Consider the following 6,911-nt stretch of genomic DNA (forward strand, 5'->3'; position numbering starts at 1 on the left):
CGGCCTCCCAAAGTGCTGGGATTACAGGCTTGAGCCACCGCGCCCGGCCTGGGTTTTGGTTTTTCTAATGTGGCAACAGCTCTGTCGAGATATTACTCGCCTGCCATACAACTCACCCATTTTAAGAGTACACCTCAGCGGTCCTGCGTGTATTGACAAACCCGCCGCCATCACCACAGCCAATTTCAGAACATTTTCATCTCTTCAAAAGAAACCCTGTGCCGTTCAGCGGTCACCCTCCTGGTCCCCAGCCGGTCCCCGTCCCGCCCTCAGCGGCCCCGCACTGTCCGTAAAGCCCCCTGTCCTGCACTGTAGGTGCAATCTATACCTTGGGATCTGTTGTGACTTTCACACAACAGCCTTTCCAGGCTCACCTGTGCTATCGTATGGACCAGTACTTTGTGGGGGGAGGGGGTTTTGTGTTGTTTTTTTGTTTTTTTGTTTTGTTTTTGTTTGTGTGTGTGTGTCTTTTATTGAGGCAGGCGTGGTGGCGGGCGCCTATAATCGCAGCTACTCAGGAGGCTGAGGCAGGAGAATCACTTGAACCTGGGAGGCAGAGGTTGCAGTGAGCCAAGATCATGCCATTGCACTCCAGCCTGGGTAACAGAGCGAGATTCTGTCTCAAAAAAAAAACAAAAAACAAGCAAACAAAAATCAGCCAGGCCTCGTGGCGTGCACCTGTAGTCCCAGCTCTGTGGAGGCTGAGGCAGGAGAACTGCTTGAGCCCATGAGGCAGAGGTTGCAGTGAGCCAAGATCGCACACTGCCCTGCAGCCTGGCAACAGAGCGAGACTCCGTCTGATATAAATAAAACAAAAAAAAAAATTTTTAAACAAAAACATTCCTTTACAAGTTTCTGTGTGGACAGGGTCTGCTTTTGGGTCTGCACCTGGGAGTGGAATTGCTGGGTCATGTTGTAACTGGATGTTCATCCGTATGACGAACGACCACACTCTTTTCCACAGTGGCCGTGCCGCTTCACTCCCACCAGCAGTGTGTGATGGTTCTGGTCTCTCCACAGCCTCACCAACTCTTATTTTCTTTATGATTACAGCCACTGTAGCAGGCATGAGGTGATACATGATTGTGGCTTTGACCTGCGTTTCTCTGATGTCTAATGACATTGAGCATTTTTTCGTGGGTTTTACTGGCCATTTGTATATCTTAGAGAAATGTCTATTCAGATCATTCGCCTATTTTTAATTGGGTTAGTTGTCTTTTTATTGAGTTGTAATACTTTATTCTAGATACTAGACCCTTATTAGATAGATGATTTGCAAATATTTTCACCCATTCTTTGGGTTGTCTTTTTTACCTTTTTGATGGTGTCCCTTGAAGCACAAAAGTTTTTAATTTTGATGAAATCCAGTTTATTTTTGTTGTTGTTCCTTGTGCTTTTGGTGTCCCAGCTAAGGAACCCCTGCCTAATCCAAGATCATGAAGATTTGTGTCTATGATTTCTTCTTAACAGTTTTATAGTTTATTTATATTTATATAAATATGCTTTTGAGACAGGGTCTCGCTCTGTCCCCCAGGCTGGAATGCAGTGGTGTAACAGCTCACTGCAGCCTTGACCTCCCTGGGCTCAGGTGATCCTCGCACCTCAACCTCCTGAGTAGCTGGGACCACAGATGCACACCATCCAACTGGGCTAATTTTTTTTTTTTTTTTTTTTAATGTATTTTTCTTGACACGGAGTTTTTCTCGTCGCTCAGGCTGGAGTGCAGTGGCACAATCTTGGCTAACTGCAACCTCCGCCTCCTGGGTTCAAGTGATTCTTTTGCCTCAGCCTCCCTAGTAGCTGGAATTACAGGCATTCACCACCATGCCTGGCTAATTTTTGTATTTTTAGTAGAGACGGTTTTGCCATGTTGGCCAGGCTGGTCTGGAATTTCTGACCTCAGGTGATTTGCCCGCATTGGCTTCCCAAAGTTCTGGGATCACAGGTGTGAGCCACTGCATATTTTTATTTTTGTAGAGACAGGGTATCACTGTGGTTGCCCAGGCTGGTAAAATTTTAATTCTTTTTTTTTTTTAATGGGTGGGTGGGGGACAGAGTCTTGCTATGTGGCCCAGACTGGAGGGCAGTGGCGTGATCTCGGCTCCCTGCAACCTCTGTCTCCTGGGTTCAAGCGATTCTCCTGCCTCAGCCTCCCAAGTAGCTGGGACTATAGGCACGCACCACCACACCTAGCTAATTTTTAGTAGAGACAGGGTTTCACTCTGTTGGCCAGGCTGGTCTTGAACTCCTGACCTCAGGTGATCTGCCCAGCTCAGCCTCCCAAAGTGCTGGGGTTACGTGAACCACCACGCCATGAGCCACCACGCCCGGCCTGACTTCTTTCTTTTGTACGTGGGTATTTCTCTGTCCCAGCGTCATTTGTTAAAAAGACAGCTCTTTCCCCGTGTCATTGTTTTGGCACCGTGTGGACACCTGCTGCCTGTAGCTGGGAGCTTCTTTCTAGCCCTCCGTTCTGTGCCATGGCTCTGTGTGTCTATTCTTACCTCCTCATGGCAGCCTTGTAGTAAGCTTTGAAGTTGGGAAGTGTGAGTTCTCCAACTTTGTTCTTCTTTTTCAAGATTGTTTTGGCTATTCTGGGTCCCTCAAATTTCCATGTGAATTTTTAGGATAAGCTTTTCAGTGTCTGCAGAGGAGCCAAGTGAGATTTTGATAGGAGTTGCGTTGAATCTGTGGATGCATTTTGAGAGTGCTGCCATCTCCACTACATGAAGTCCAGGTCCGCGGATTGAGGGTGCCTTTCCATTTATTTTGGTCTTCTCTACTTTCTTTCAACCAAGTTTTGTAGTTTTCAGAGTATAAATTTTGTACTTCTTTTGTTCGGCATATTGCTGTTTTATTTTTGGTGCTATTGTAAATGAAATTTTCTTGATTTCAATTTCAGATTATTCATTGTAAATATACAGAAATACAGCTGATTTTGTATATTGAGCTTGTCTCCTGCAATGTTGCTGAACTTATTTATTAGTTTTTGTTTTGTTTTTGTTTTTGTTTTTTTAGTGAAATCTTTAGGATTTTTTATATACAAGATAAGGTTACCTGCAAAGAGAGATAGTTTTACCTCTTAATTTCCAACCTGGATGCCTTTCATTTTCTTCCCTGACTGCCTGGTTAAAGCCTCAGTACAATGTTGATTAGAAGTGGGTATCTTTACTTCACATTTTTCTATTCCACTCCCAGCCCAAAAATACTAAAAACAGGAAGAAAAGGTCCATACAAAGAGTATTTCATGAAAAATTTAACCCATTTCTTTTTCTTTGGCTTTCTTCCCTCTCCTCCTTTCTTTTTCTTGTCTCCTTTTCTTTCTCACACAGGACAGGGCAGGGCCAGGGTTAGCGGGCCAGGGCTAGCAGGTCAGCGTAAGGTCAGAACTACTCTGACTTCTGGTGTGTACTTGTCAGTCTTTATGATATTCTTGTAGATTCGATCATGAAACATGAGTTTGATGCTGGTGTGATTGTAGGTGGTCTTGCAGTCAGGTGAACAGTTGCTCCGAAAGAAAACTGATGGCTCAGCCTCAGCCTGGAGGGGATGTAGACCTCTTGTGATATAACTCAGTGCTGGGAGGGAAGTCAACAGAGTGAATTAAGGACAGAACCAACACTCAAAATGATGGCAAGAGTTGCACCCAAAGTCAACCAGATGACACGCCAACAAAATACAGTAAAAAGCCCATAAAGGTCAGTTCTTGGCTTCAAAGAAAACTATATTGGGCAGTGATGCATTTGGAAAATAGGAAACCTTGCCTGCTGGCAGGCACTCTGCGAGTTAACTGTGGGATCCAGCTGCTAACTCCCATCAATGTGACCTTAGACTTCATTAATGAAAGTGTCTACCTGATTGGATGTAAGAACCTCCTCACTAACTTATATTTACGATGCTGCCCCTGAGTCAGTAGTAAAAGTTCAAATTATATTCAGAATCTTTTGCTTAATAAATTAGCAAAGTGCTGGCAGGGTGCGGTGGCTCATGACTATAATCCTAGCACTTTGGGAGGTCGAGTCGGGTGGATCACTTGAAGTCAGAAGTTCGAGACCAGCCTGGCCAACATGGTGAAACCCCGTCTCTACTAAAAATACAAAAATTAGCTGGTGGTGGTGCACACCTGTAGTCCCAGCTACTCAGGAGGCTGAGGCAGGAGAATTGCTCAAACCCGGGAGGTGGAGGTTGCAGTGAGCCGAGATCGCCACTGCACTCCAGCCTGTTGACAGAGCGAGACTCTGTCTCAAAAAAAAAAAAAAAAGAAAAGAAAAGAAAAAAGAAATCAGAAAATGCAATGGGGAAAGCGTAACCATGGGTCTGGCTTATTCACTGTGTTAGCCCAGCTTCCTGAGTGCTGGTTTGCACATAGAGTAGGCAACTCCCAAAATTGGGTTGAAGAAATGAATTATCAACATTTTAAAAGTGTTTGCTGGTTGAACAGGCAAACTTCAGCCACCTAGAGAATTGCCTATGCAGAGTGCGTCATTCCCTGGTGATGTCAGATGGAGAGTGGCTGGAGTCTTTCTCTGTATGTTGGTCCTTCTGATGTATTTAAAACTCACATTTAAAAGCAGTTTGTTCCGCTGAGCACAGTGGCTTACACTTGTAATCCCAGCACTTTAGGAGGCCAAAGCGGGAGGATTGTTTGAGCCCAAGAATTCAAGACCAGCCTGGGCAATGTAGTGAGACCCCACTTCTACAAAAAAAAAAAAATAGACGGGCATGGTGGTGCGTGCCTATAGTCCCAGCTACTTGGGAGGCTGAGGTGGGAGGATCACTTGAGTCCAGGAAATGGAGGCTGTAGTGAACCATGATCATGCCACTGCACTCCAGCCTGGGAGACGGAGCAAGACCCTGTCTCAAAACAAGAAAAACTGTTCTAAAGCGCAGTGTAGCCTGGTACTGTGGCATTCCCACCTGTATTCCTGCTTGTTCCATTTACTTGAGAAACATTTTTTTCATAAATAATATGAAAACATATCCATCCCAGTTTCCCTACGTTAATTCCAGACTAAGAGCATTTAACCTGAGTTTAATGGTAGATTTAAGGACACTCATGAGAAAACCTCCATTTATACAGAGGAGCAGCACCCTTCCTTATCTCGAGGATGACGTCCCAGAGGAGATGCCTGCTCTCCCCCAGATAGGCTCTAGGGCTGTTCGTCTGACCTGCCGTGGAATGTCTCACATGGCTGCAACGCCAGCCCTTCAGTCATCTCCCGTGGATGAAGCCAACGTGGGAGTATCTTCGGTATGTGTCTGTGTTGCTTGTTCTGCCCTCTGTTTTTGAGACAGAGCCTCACTCTGTCACCCAGGCTGGAGTGCAATGGCGCAATCTCGGCTCACTGTAGCCTCCGCCTCCTGCGTTCAAACCATTCTCCTGCCTCAGCCTCCCAAGTAGCTGGGATTACAGGGATGCGCCACCACACCTGGCTAGTTTTTGTATTTTCAGCAGAGACGGGGGTCTTGCTATGTTGCCCAGGCTGGTCTCAAACTCCTGGGTTCAAGTGATTCTCCTGCCTCAGCCTCCCAAAGTGCTGGGATTACAGGCGTGAGCCATCTTGCCCAGCCGGCCAGCCCATCTCTTTCACTATTACAACTAACAAGTCAAATCCAGGGAAAAAAAAGCTCCCTCTCCCCCTGCCCTCCCGTCTCCCCGCCACTGAGGACTCTGCAAAGTAAACCACTAAACCAAAGCTGTGAAGGTGGCCCCTGTGGGGAAGCCGTTTCCTGGTTTTATTTTCTCTTTTCTCTCGTAGCTTTGCCCCAGGATGGGCCTCAGTTATGGAACTACACAGCAACACAGAAAGCTGAAACTCCCGTAGAAACCTGGTCCTTTTGGCAAGAGAAATGGTGAACGGGGGCCGCTGAGGTCCAGAAAGTGTGTGGTGGGGGGAATCCCAGAAGGGAGAGAGTGGGAGAAAGAGGCCTCGGGACTCTGAGGGGGAAGCAGCAGCAGCCCCGGCTCCCCCACCCGAGTTGCACCTGTGTGGGGTGCACTCAGAGAAGCAGCATGAATTGGCTTTGAAAGTGGAACTTGGACTGGAGCAGAGGCAGAACTTTGTGGTCAGAACTAACCAGGTTGATGGACACTAACAAAAAAAAATCAGCATTCTCCGGGGACTATCACGGAGTCTACCCAGCGTGACAGTCAGAATGTCCAATTCATGGCCGGGCGTGGTGCTCACACCTGTGATCCCAGCACTTTGAGAGGCCGAGGCAGGCAGATCGCTTGAGCCCAGGAGTTCGAGACCAGCCTGGGCAACCTGACAAAAATCAGTTTCTACCAAAGCATACAAATAAGCTGGGTGTGGTGGCACGTGCCTGTATTCCCAGCTACTCGGGAGGCTGAGGTGGAAGGATGGCTTGAGCCTGGGATGCAGAGGTTGCAGTGATCTGAGATTGCGCCACTGCACGCCAGCCTGGGCAACAGAGCCAGACCTGGTCTCAAAATTTTTTTTAAAAGCCCAATTCATAATCCCAAATTACGTGACCTATAAAAAATCATGAAAAAGTGACCAGTTTCCAAAGGAAAAGTGATACAGTTTGGATATTTTTCCGTGCCCAAGTCCCATGTTGAATTGTAATCCCCAGTGTTGGAGGCGGGGCCTGGTTGGAGGTGTCTGGATCATGGGAATGGGTCTCTCATGAATGGCTTGGGCCATTCCCTTGGTGATAAGTGAACTCTTGCTCTGAGTTTACACGAGATCTGGTCATTTCAAAGTGTGTGGCACCTCTTCCCCGCTCCCCTGCCTGCTCCTCTGCCACCCACCATGATTGGAAGCTTCCTGAGGCCTCCTCAGAAGCCGATGCTTGATGCTTTCTGTGCAGCTACAGAACCATGAGCCAGTTAAACTTATTTTCTTATAAATTATCCAGTCTCAGATATTTCTTTTTTTCTTTTTTTTTTT

The sequence above is a fragment of the Colobus angolensis genome, unplaced genomic scaffold (assembly GCF_000951035.1).
Source record: "Colobus angolensis palliatus isolate OR3802 unplaced genomic scaffold, Cang.pa_1.0 Scaffold1, whole genome shotgun sequence".
Lineage (NCBI taxonomy): Eukaryota > Metazoa > Chordata > Mammalia > Primates > Cercopithecidae > Colobus > Colobus angolensis.